The sequence below is a fragment of the Kryptolebias marmoratus genome, linkage group LG11 (assembly GCF_001649575.2).
Source record: "Kryptolebias marmoratus isolate JLee-2015 linkage group LG11, ASM164957v2, whole genome shotgun sequence".
NCBI lineage: Eukaryota > Metazoa > Chordata > Actinopteri > Cyprinodontiformes > Rivulidae > Kryptolebias > Kryptolebias marmoratus.
The window spans coordinates 7,254,805-7,266,918 of NC_051440.1; the positions used below are offsets into that span (position 1 = coordinate 7,254,805).

General features: G+C 39.2%; 1 protein-coding gene across 4 annotated transcripts in view; it reads left to right on the top strand.

The window, feature by feature from the left end:
* The first annotated feature begins 229 nt into the window (after positions 1 to 229).
* peak1 (pseudopodium-enriched atypical kinase 1) overlaps positions 230 to 12,114 on the top strand; it is a 110,491-nt gene continuing 98,606 nt past the window's right edge. For all 4 annotated transcript variants that reach the window (XM_017430004.3, XM_017430005.3, XM_037978117.1 and 1 more), the window contains exon 1: positions 230 to 436. The gene's annotated coding sequence lies outside the window, so the exon portion shown is untranslated. The remainder of the gene's footprint in view (positions 437 to 12,114) is intronic.

Consider the following 12,114-nt stretch of genomic DNA (forward strand, 5'->3'; position numbering starts at 1 on the left):
TTACAATCCTGACTTTTATCTAGCACTTTTTCTTTTATCGCTAAAAGGTGTAAAGTATCGCCCAGGTTCTCGTCTCATGCATGTTAAATGTTATTTTGTCAGACATTTTTAATTATATCCAGTCCTGTATGGAGTGCGCGTTCACGCGTCTCTCTGGACGCCTGTCGCGCTCGCTCCCGCTCTGTTAGAAGAAGAAGAAGAAGAAGAAAAAAACTGCAGCGGCTCCTGGAGCCACGCAGAGGAGAGAGAGAGAGAGAGAGAGAGAGAGTCCCCGTCCGAAAATCACTGGCTCTGCCGAGAGTTGGGCTCCACGCACTTGGATTTTTCCCTCATTCCTATCGAGGACGACGCTGTCAAAGCTCGGACTTACAGTTGCCACCAAGAAAACGAAACAACTGAAAGTGTCGGAGTGGACGAGGAGACGTTTCGGCGAAAGGTAAGAAAAAGTTCGCCCGGGCTTCCTTCCTCCTCTCCCCGCTAATTGAAAGTGTCTCAGCCACAAGTCTCGCCAGTTTCCTTCGGATGCCAAGTTCCAGTTTGTTCAGCTGAGGAGCACCGTGGCGGCTCCATGCTGGGCGGTAAATGTCAGGGACCCCTTTTTTATTTTTAAAACTGTTTCCTATTTAGTTTTTGTTAGTGGGGGTGAGGGGGGAAGTTTAGCAGCAGCCGCTTTTCACCGAGCTGAATGAGACGATAAAACGTGACGTTAGCCGCCGCTGTCAGAGGTCCACCGAGCGAGGGGCCGGGTTATTATTATTACTATTATTATTATTATTATTATTATTGGGGGTTCGGCTCAGCTTCGTCAGACCAACAGGATGGCTGCTCAGAAGTTGGCGTACGGCAGCTCTGGAGATAAGCCCCGACTTGTCTGTGTTTACAAAGCGGGATAGGTGAGGCTCGGTTCAGCCCGGCCAAGCAGGGGTCCAGCAGGGGTGTCTGACAGGGAGTGGTAGGGTAGGTGGGTTATTTCAGACATTAAACATGCCACCACCCTTCATGTTGGTGCAGACTGCTAATAAACAGGCCTGTGAGGAACAACTTGTTACCCTCCTGGTTACATGCCAGTGCCTAAATTCATTAAATGGCACATAAGACACAAAAAAAGTGGCACAGATGTACAATGTTATCCCCCTCTGCTGTTAGTAAATATTGCACAAGTGGAACATGTATTACAGGTGTACAACATGGTTTACTTTTTAATACTCTGATCTAAGCTTTGCCTTAAAGGTACTCACTGCAATGTCACAAAGACCAGTTCAGAAAATAAATAAATAAAAAAAGAAGTAGGAGACTAAGTCTGCTCACTTTGTTTTTCTCATATCGAAGGTTAAAATGTCCTGAAGTAAAGTTTTTGTCAATGACTTCCAACTACCAAATGCTTTTGCTGACCTACGAAAAGAGCTGAAGTTGCTCAAAAATAAGCCGACACTGGCGAGGTCCATGGACGAGCTGTTTTGGGATCGAGAAGTCTTGATGGTTTTTATGTCTTGGTCCGTACTTAGGCTCCGTTCTTTTGAGTAAAGTATGCAGATAGGTTTTGGAAACAGTCTAAATGGAAGAAAAAAGACAAACAAACAAACAAAACAAATCAAAACAAGAAATCGCCAGTTGTCCTGGAAATTATAACACACCGCAAATAGTCCTCCGGCCCTAGGCAGCCTAATCTAGGTCAGTTCAGTTCAGTTTATTTAAAAAAGTGTCAATTCACAACAAAAAGTCACCCGAACATAAAATACAAACTTATAAAAGTTGTCTACTGAAGGACTCTTTGCTTCGTCGCCGTCTCCCTTGTGATGAGTCACGTCTTAAGTTCTTAAGCATCCATGTGGTTTGTTTACATTGAGTTTGTACCCGCATTTCAGAATTGCACATTAGTATATTTGGAAAATTACTCCATTGCACGCTTTAAAACGGCACTATTTGATATACTTCAGAATAACCTTTTTATGTTTTAGATTACAGTTTGCACTGAGTACCTTTTTAAATATGAAATATCTCTCTCTTTTTTTTGTTCTTACTCAAAACACAGAGATGTCATTAGTAGCACACAGAATACACTAGAACAGAGTCGGCTGGTTCATTTTCCCAAATATAAATTTTGCAATTAGCTAGAAATATAATTTTTTTTTTAAAATTAGCTGCTACCTTACTGAGGAATTAAACTTTATATTTGATATAAATAATGAACAATCATGTAACACAGTTGTAAAAAAATGTGATTGTTTTTGCAGTATTTCAGTAAATGTTTTAAAAAGCCAACTCAAGACTTACCTGTTCAGGCTGGGTTTTAGCTAATTTATTTACCGTATTTTCCGGACTATAAGGCGCAGTTAAAAGCCTCCAATTTTCTCAAAAAATGACAGTGCGCCTTATAATTTGCAGTGTCTTCTATGTGTAAGAAGTCGTAATGTTTTAGTACGACTTTGGTAAACTACAAAGCTGCACCGCTTGCAGCATTAGGGCTCAGTTATAATCATGCTCTGTATCGTGGTGCAGTATTCTCCGAAAAGNGGGGGGGGTTGTTTCGCTTAATGCACCTTATAGTCCAGTGTGCCTTATATATGACAAAAGTTTGAAAATGGACCATTCATTGACAGTTCGTCTTATAATCCAGTGCGCCCTGTACTGTGGAAAATACGGTAATAGCAAATTTGAGCAAGTCTTAAGTTAAATTTATCTTTAACTTTACTGTACTTCTAGTTTAACTCCTAATAAATTTATCATTAAATGTCCTAATTACTTTAATATTTAATTTTAGGGAAAAAATATTGACTTTTATGTAACTTAATTTATTTAATTTTCTCTCTAGTGTTTTGGCTTTGTCAATCTTTAGAGATTAGAATTAAGGTTTTTATGATTTATAGATTTTATGTGGTGTCTCCTCGTTGAAGAGGTTGCCTTCCTTCAGTCTCTTCAGTGTCACAAGTTCAGGTCGGTGAGAGTCGAAGAACATCAGCCGCCTGAAGCCTTGACCCATGATTCAAAACACACTTTGTTATGTTGATAAATGAGCTGCTTCTTTGAGCTTTCACGTGAGACACTAGGTTTTTTTTCCCCCTTCTTGTTTTTACTTGCTCCATCTTCATGTTTTGGATCGCGAGTCAACAGCGGCGGCGTGTCCCTGTGTCTTCTTCCTTCGTGCACAGCAGGCAGGGTGGGACGGAAGAGGGTCCACAGAGATTTCCGACCTGCCCCCTGGTAAGTGTCCTGCGGATCCCAAGAGCTGCGTGGGGACAAATATTTGTTGGGACGCTTCCTGCGTTTCTCAAATGGGAGCATACCTTTCATTCCTTGTGGTGAGCAGCAGGAAGATTGGGGTTTTTGCGGTAATGGCCTTTGTTGTAAACAGCGCTGCTGCTTGGGCGTTTCATTTCGAGCGTATTTGTTAAAGATGAAATCTGACAGGTGGAGGCTTTCTGCCGAGGCGATCAGAGCGCCTCTTGACGTTTGTCGTCTCTTAGCAGGAGTCGAAGGAATTTTTTTTTTTTTGCCGTTCACCTCTCTGTTTGCCTGTCACAGTTGCTCAGAGTTGCACTGATCCCTGAGACCACAACAGCACAGTAGAAGGTGGAACTTCAATGAGTTTTCGTTATCCCGGAACGTATTGAGGCATATCTTGGAATAGCAGTCCTGTCAGACGTTCTGAATTAGTTCTTTGGGAGCTGCTAGCGTTTGACAGAAAAGTCAGAGACCCGCAGATTCACTTGAGCTGAGTTCTGTTTGGTTTCCAAGTGGATCTGGGTGCCAACGTTTAATTTAACATATACCTGCTTTTGAATTTTTAATGACTGAGCACTAACACTCAGTAGTGCACTCAAAAGTCCAATTATGTATGGATTAATCTGAAGTTATTTGTCTCTCATTCAGGTTATTGCTGCCAAGCCAGCCGTAATCGGCGATGATGCGTACAGTATGTTAAATTAATGAATGAAATTTCTTTTTCTGTTTTACATCATAGGGCTATCTCTAAATGTTTCTCTAAAACATACAAAGCATTCTGTTCCTGTTCATTAATTACTGTAGCTGGCTCTGCATGTGCAAACGGCATTATTTATTTGGACAACCGCATGAAAGCATTAAAACATTTAGTTAGAACTACAAAATTGGGTTGGTTCTGGGTTAATTTGCATCTTAGGGTCCGTTTTGTCCCATATGTACAGAAAACAGTTTTTTTTTAAATTTTTTTATGCGTCATTACATGAATTTAACAAAGGTGTTATTTTCTGCATTATTTTATCCCAGGGATGTGAAATCATGAACCATTCTTCTCATTTTAGTTTAAAACCTCTTTTAAAGATGGTTTTAATGATAATAAAATAAAGATATTAAATGTGTGAAGTGCTGCTCTGGCATCACAAACCTGTCATTCCAACACAGAATACTTTATATTTAATTCATTTTGAATTAATTTGCTCCAGCTGAGATTTTGTTAGACAAGCTATGGCTGCAAATTGAAGAGAAAGTGTAGCAAAAGGGAAAATCCTTAACTAGGATGATCATGCAATTCAGCATAAAAATATAACATCATAACAGTTTTTTTTGTAAATAAAAAGCATCTGCTTTGATAGAGACACAGTGTCATGTGACACCGTGACCCCTGAACTGTCCCTCTGCTCTGAACTGGGACTTCAGCAAGGAAACAGGTGTGATGTCGAGGTTAAGGGCCGAGCTAACACAAACACACACACCCTCTCACAAATGTTAGAATGGTAACACACATACTCACACACACAAATGTGACCTGTGCTGGAAAAATGAGTCACAATGAAGAATTGTTCAGTATTGAGTTATTATTATTTTTTATTTTTTTCAAATTCTTCATCTCAAAAGCTTCAAAATGATATGTAGTCTTTAAATTTTTTTTTTTTTTTCTGTGTGGGCAGTGTTGTGGTACGACTCCTCTAACTAGTTGCTGCAGGACCTGAAACAGCTAGCTTGAGCTAAGTTTCTGTCAAACTATTAGCCCAAGTTGGTTTCTGATTTACAGCGGAAAATGACGATTTCTTCCCATTTATTGAATGAAAAGCTACAAACCAGAAACTAACTTCAGTGTCCTAAATACAGACAGAAGGAAAAAAACAAAAGAGACGTGTTTCTGAGGGATACTGAAAAGGCAAAAAGAATTACACTGAGAGTAATTGAATTCATTGCTCTGAATATTCAGCGTTTTTCTATGGTTGAGAATGAGTTTACGTCACTTGTTGGAACCAACGTAAGCCCTACCCTTTCAGAACTCACATATGACACGGTGTTTGTTACTCATGCTGTGTAAAAGAAGCGTATGCCATCACCTTCCAAGTATTTTATATGATGTCTCACTTCTGGCTGTACTACAGACATGTCTGCCTGTTGACGTTGCCCACCCTTAATGTTAAACAGCGCCATCAGTTCACAAATGAAGTCACCAATTTAATCAAAAGCATGCAGTGCTGCAGGCCAAGCTTTGTGGATTTCATACAGCAGATCATAAAAGCAAACAATCAAGGAGGCGTTAGGTGTATGACATAAGCAGTATGACCACTATTCAGCTTGATAATGCAAGAAATATGATAAAACGGATGAGTGAAATGAGATTTGACAGCATGAGTTGCGCTGCACGCATTTCAGCTGGTTGTACCTCTCTGAGCTCGGCACGGACACAGACCCTTTCACACACACCACTTTAAAACCAGGCCTGAAACACATTTTTCCCGCATCCGTGTCGTATTAGACAAATTGATCCAACGCTGATATGCTTCTGATCCAGCAATAGAAGTGTTCACAGAGCCAAAACAAAAATGTCTGAATAAGAACCATTACTAAATTACACCCTTGTGCTGGGATGTCACTGTCCAAAAGCACATATCAGTATAGCACTTGGCCGACTTGACTGGTTCATGTGTAAATGACCAAAGGTGGCTTAGAGAGAGCACTGTCTTTTGCAGCCATACTTCAGAACCATAGTGGAAAAAGGACTAAAGATGGTCTGTGGGGACAAGTGGCTCACATTCCAGCACCGGCTTTCATAACTTGAATGCGGTACAGTGTGTAGTTTCTGTTTTTGGGCTGTAGGAAAATGCAAATATGGGATTGAGATTTGGTCCCCATGGTTACCCAGTCTTAAATGACTTTGATTGTTATCGTACAAACGAAAAGAACGTCATTAATGCGAGATGTTCTTGGTATTAGCACACTGTCTGTATCCAGATGACTTATTTTTGTGAGCGCGCAGCTCGCGGGGACCGTTTGGTGCTTCAGATGGACCGTAGGAAAAGGGCTTAGCCTTGGTTGGCAGACACAAGATGCAAACACTGACACAGTTAAACAAGTTTCAAAAGAACTCACTCCACATCTATTAGAAAAAGAGGGAAAATGATGGATATCAAAGTCTGCTGCGAATAAGCATCACTGGCCTGCAATTATCAGCTGCTCTGAAGAGAAAAGACATCTTAAAAAGGTAAATGATTTTCTGCGTGGCTGTAGTTTTGTAGAACAAAAAGAGCTCATTATGTTATGTCTCCCTTTACTGAATGTGGCCTAATTTATACTTTAAGACTTGAGTCGAAATGAACACACTTCCATTTGACAGAACTGTGTTTTTAGTGACATATTTCAGAAAGATGTGCTTTTCTTTAAACAAGAAATAATAAAATGTCTACATTTCAGCGTTACGCCTCTGCAGAACTTTACATCGCCAAATGGAGGACTTCAACTCCGCAGTCTCAGTTTTTTCCAAATGCCAAACATTGTTCGTGTTTTCACATCAGCAGCAGTCATTTGGTCATGTTGCGTCTTAAATAAAACATTTCAGGGGTTTTGAAGGTCAGCGTGCTGATAAAGTGCAGTCTGGGCTGGAAGCCATGTCTTGGATAAACTTTAGCTCTGCCTGCGATCAAGGCAGAAGCTAAAGTTTCATTTTGTTTTGGAATATTTTGGTCTTGATCTGATTTGTTCTGACAGCTGCAGGCCGCGTCTCACACCACGTACTTTCTGCAGCTTTTGGGAAAAATGAAAAAAAAAAAAAAAACGTTGCACGTATGAAAAACGTGTAACGTCCTCCAGGTGGAAAAAATGTCAGAACAAGTTCAAGTAATTCACTGGACCCCAGAGGTTGTTCAGATAGCACTTTTAGTTCCACAGCAAGAAAGAGAGTGTATAGATATTTTTCAGTCTGAGAGACTGATTATTCATATCCCAGTCTGTGTATGAAGGAGAACAGTTTTGCTCTTATATGCAAGCTGTAGACTGCACCCTAAATAAGACCAGTCCAAGATTTGTTCTTGTTTTAGGTTTTCTAATAATGTCAATCTAGTCTATGCTGTCATCCAATGTTATTCAGTGGAGGATCATTTTTATTTATTAATGTCTCTAATCTATACCGAATTGGCTTTGTCTTTCGTTTTGCCAGTTCAGGCACTTTTTTAAAACAGTGCCCATTTCAAGGAATGTTGACTGGGTCAGTGGGAAATGGGCTGCACTTATATAGTGCCTTTCTAGCCGACCAAGCCACTCAAAGAGCATTACAACACAATCTGTGCCCTCATTTAGTGAAATGCAGGATGTATCTATCCAGCCGCTATCAGGTTCTTGTTCTTTAATCTAGATGTGTGATTTATCAGTGGGTTTCTTCATCCATAGATCTGACAAAGTTAAACTATTCACCATATCCCAATTCTGAGTGATTCATTGCTGTTCGATTGTCTGCTTTTGAGTGCAGTCGTCTGTGCAGGTTAAAATCTTCATGCCACCATTACTGCCCTGCGGGGTTCATAAAGCAAAGGCTGAACCAGGGCCAGTAGTGATGTAAGACTCATTGTTAATGTCTTCCAGACTTTTGACTCATCTCTCAGCTTGTAAAAAGCTCCACAATGTCTCATTAATGTCTACTTATTAGAAGATTGATGTTAAGTCAGAAAGGACATCGGCTATTTGTCTTGGTGGTTAGGGGAAAGCTTTGGGATTTTTTTTTTTATATCAGTATTAAATGGTGAGGCCTTGAGTGACTGTGTGATGTTATAGTGGTTAGAAGGCCTCTGGTTTGGATCCCAGTCTGTCTTTGTGAAGTTTGCACATTTTCCTTGTGCATACATGGTTTTCTGTGAGCATGCTGGCTTCCTGCAGCCACCCAAAAACATGCATGCTGGGTTTGTTGATGATTCTAAATTGACCTTAGGAGTGAATGAGTGCATGTGGCGTTGGTTGTCTCCAGTGTCTCTTTGTTTGTCCTGTGATGGACTCGTGATCTGTTCAAGGTGTGCCCCACCTCTTGCCCATTACTGCTGGAAATAGGCATCCCCCCCAGCGGGTACAAAAAAAAAGAACCTGATGAATGGATGGATTATGGGCCGTTGATAGATATGTCTTCTATATACAAAACTTTTCACACACTGTATACTCTATGCTCACGTAGACTCTCTGACCCTGAAACCAGAGGCCTCATTTGAGGATGCTTCCAAGATTCTATTTCAGCCATGTTGCATTCCAAGCTCGATGTTTTGTTATTTCTCAGGCTCCCACCAACTAACTGAGCAATAGATTAGAAATATTGTGCAATTCTGTGGCTGTAGCCCTTAAAAGTACTAAAGAAAATCTAAAGCTCTTTGATCGAGTTGCCTTTTTTTAAAAAAACATTAAATTAATTTTAAGTTAAATCATTACAATAAAAATCTGCTTAGTTGGAGAAGCAAGTAAGCAAATTGAAGCTTTAGGTGGGACATTAATAAGCTGTTCCTCCAAAGTAAATGTTGTCACAGAGTAGATGTGTTCTCACTGAGTCCAAATTCTCTGTCTCAAGAGCACTAGAGCTGTATTTGGACACCTGCACAGGAGCTTTCTTCTGACAGAAACCATCCGAAGCAAATGTCCAAATCGAAAAACCACACTGATGATAAATACTTCCTGGAAAACTGGTGCAGATCTGCCCATCTTCATTTCAAAAGTGTACTCCAGCAGATTAAATCATAAACATGGGGGCGGCTGCCAAAGTGGGTACAAAACAAACGGACGTGGGAAAGATGTGAGCAGAGGTGGACAACAGAGTAATGCAGTTTTACAAGCTGTGCATGATTTTCAAAAACTGGCCATTCAGACTGTTGCCATTCGGTTGCAAACAGTTTTCTGTGAGACTGCAATAGAGAATTTGCGTAATATTTTCTTGCAGTTTTCCCCCAATTTTGAGTCGCCAAGCAGTCTCCAACAGTTGGGGTACAACCCTCAGTAATGCTTGCATTTGCTAATATTTGCTAGTTAGCTGTCATTGCGTCCGAGCTGTTTGAAAACACCTTGTATGTTTCTGGAGACTGGAAATTAAAGACCGATGTCATCCTGGACAGTCCATCATGAAATCATCCTTTGATTGAAAGTCTATCAGGGTATAATTACTGCATTTAAACAGTATTTTATATAGTTTTTATACCAAAGGGTTAGTGTATAGACAAATGTATGTAATTGGGAGTTAGTCATATAGATATTTTGCTAATAAAGTCAGCTGTTTAATGTTTTTGCTGTAAAAAAACGTTGCTATACAGTCCTAGTTTTGGACAACTAATGTGTAGAAGATGAATCCAGCTTTTTAAATCTCTGAATTGTGGAAACTGTGTCCAAGTGAAATGTTGTCCTTTAGAGTTTTGCAGTCCTGGTTAGTCTTACAGCTTACACAGTTTATTGCCTTGGGTTGGGAGAAGAAGATGGCCACGGAAAAGAGCTAAAATGTTTTGAGGGATCAAAGCCTGCAGATAAATCTGCTTTCCAATTTCATTTAGCTGCACAAAGCCCTCAGGCTGTTCCACAGTCCTGTTACCGCTGATTAAGTCTGGATGTTATTGGGCATTAGGGTTGGAAATGTTTTTGTAATTTCATATTTTAATTTCAAATGTTTATCTCTCGATTTATTTCAGAAATTAGTCTTAAAGTTATGCAACTTTCTTGTTCAAGTCAATTTTTTTTTAATTATGTAAACTGTCTTGAAGACAATGTGGACTTTTATTCTGCTTGTTTTTTATTCTGCAAGCAAAATATGTTGCATTTTGAAGTGTACTGGTTTAGGTTTTAAAACAGTGATCCTCAGCACATCAGAGGAGATTTTTAGCTGCAGTTTTAGGGGACAATCAACTAATTTGTCTGTTAAGATGTAAGATCTAACAAATTTGGTCCATATACAAAGATTCTGTTAAATAATATTTATGGAACTCTATTGAAGGGGATTGAAAAATTTGTTAAGTTGCAGACAAGGTTAGAATACCCCAGTTGAACATGATTGAAAGCAAGGAGCTGAATTTCATATAGTATGTAGATTTTAATTAAAACATTTTTGGGGGGAGTATTCATGGATTCAGTATGGATTTTTTGAGCCACATGTTGGAAGGGATAAATAAGACTTGAATGTCAAAAAGCTCCAAATTGCACTTTTTTTTTAAACAGAGTACCTTGGAATCTTTTTACATTTGTACAAATTTTAATGTCAAGACAACAAACGTAGTAACATGCAATTAAATATATCTGAGGCCAGCCAGCACTTGTGCGCACCTGCACATGCACCCTTCACATTCCCAACACCGTCATCCCTGCATGATGACTATTTTTCAGCTCTGGCTTTTGATCTAGGAGAGTGTCAGCAGCAGTCTGGACCAGCACTGCTCTACCCAATTTACTCCAACAGGGCAAATATCACTGAATAAGGCAGCAGAAGTTATGATGAAATCTGCTCCAAACAAAAAGTTTTTTTTTTTTTTTGTTTGACTCTGTTTTCAATTCTTTTGTGATGCAGGACTTTCATTTTAGTTTTGACAAATTAATGATAAAAAGTAGAGGTTGACAGATATGAGTTTTTATATGGCTAATCGATGCCAATCTTTAAAAATAAGTACAGCCAATGGCTGATATACAACACAGATTTTTATTTAGTTTATTTGGGCAATATGTATTTTTATTTAACAAAATATGTGACTTGCGCTGGCAAAATGAGTTGGAATGAGCACTGGCTGCACTTCAAAAAAAGTGAAAATATTGTTTTTCAATCTACTGTTAAATTAAAGTTTTCTAACTCATATATCATCAGAAATAATCATTTTATTTACAGTCTTTCATTTCCTTTGAAACGGACCATTTTTCTCTGCTGGCCGCTGTAGCGCGGAGACGTCGCTTTGTATAATGTCTGCCATCATTGTGAAGCTTTGAGATCCCCGTTTTAAATATAGATCCGAAATTCACAATGACATCACTCCAGACCAATAAAAAAATCAACTTTTACAATCCGGCACTCTCGTAAACAGAAGTAGCTTGCTGCTAGCCTGGTGATAAATCGCTGGTTGAATCAGCTGCTGCAGCATTCATTTTTCTACTTGGTCATTGATTAAGTATGCAGAGACATGGCCAATTGCAAATATTTTTCTTTTATTGGACAAATAAAACCGGTTGGCCAATCATTTGGTCTATCTCCAGTGTAAAATACGGTTTGCATGACCTGCTATAAAATTCTAAAAAAGTCTTGGAGTTGTTTTAAGATGGCAAAATCTGCTTTGGAAATGGTTCTGCTCAGGCTAGTCATTATTAGCTCATCAGTATGGTCCAAGCTGACTACAGCTTGTTGCTGCTGTTTGAGCTCATAAATAACTATGTAATGCCAAATTGACAGTGGTGTTAACATTTTTTTTTTAATAACATTGGCACAAACTGCTGAAAACGACTTTGGAGTTGTTTTCAGTCAGCAGCAACCTATTTTGGTCTTAGCTGCATTCAGATTATCTGTTAGCTCATCAGTTTTATCAGACTTAAACTCTGCTTCACACAACGGAGTTCATTCAAAGAAGTATTTACATTAAATAAGAGTTTAATTGTTCATAAGTTTTCTAAAGAACCCTAATTTAAAATGTCTGAACTATCCCTGTAATTAGCTCAGTGTAACTAACCAATTCTCATTCAAAAGACAAATTCACAGACTGCTGTTTACTGCTTGTTTTTGGAGAAACACATGGTTTGCACTGTGACAGACACATTATATTCTGGCCATTCAGTGAGAAAATAACATTTGGTTTGAAATGCAGCTGGAACAACACATTTGTCACTCGGCTTTTCAAGGTGGTAAGGACATTATGCAACATTCATGGTAAAACATGCCTCCCAGCATTCACCACC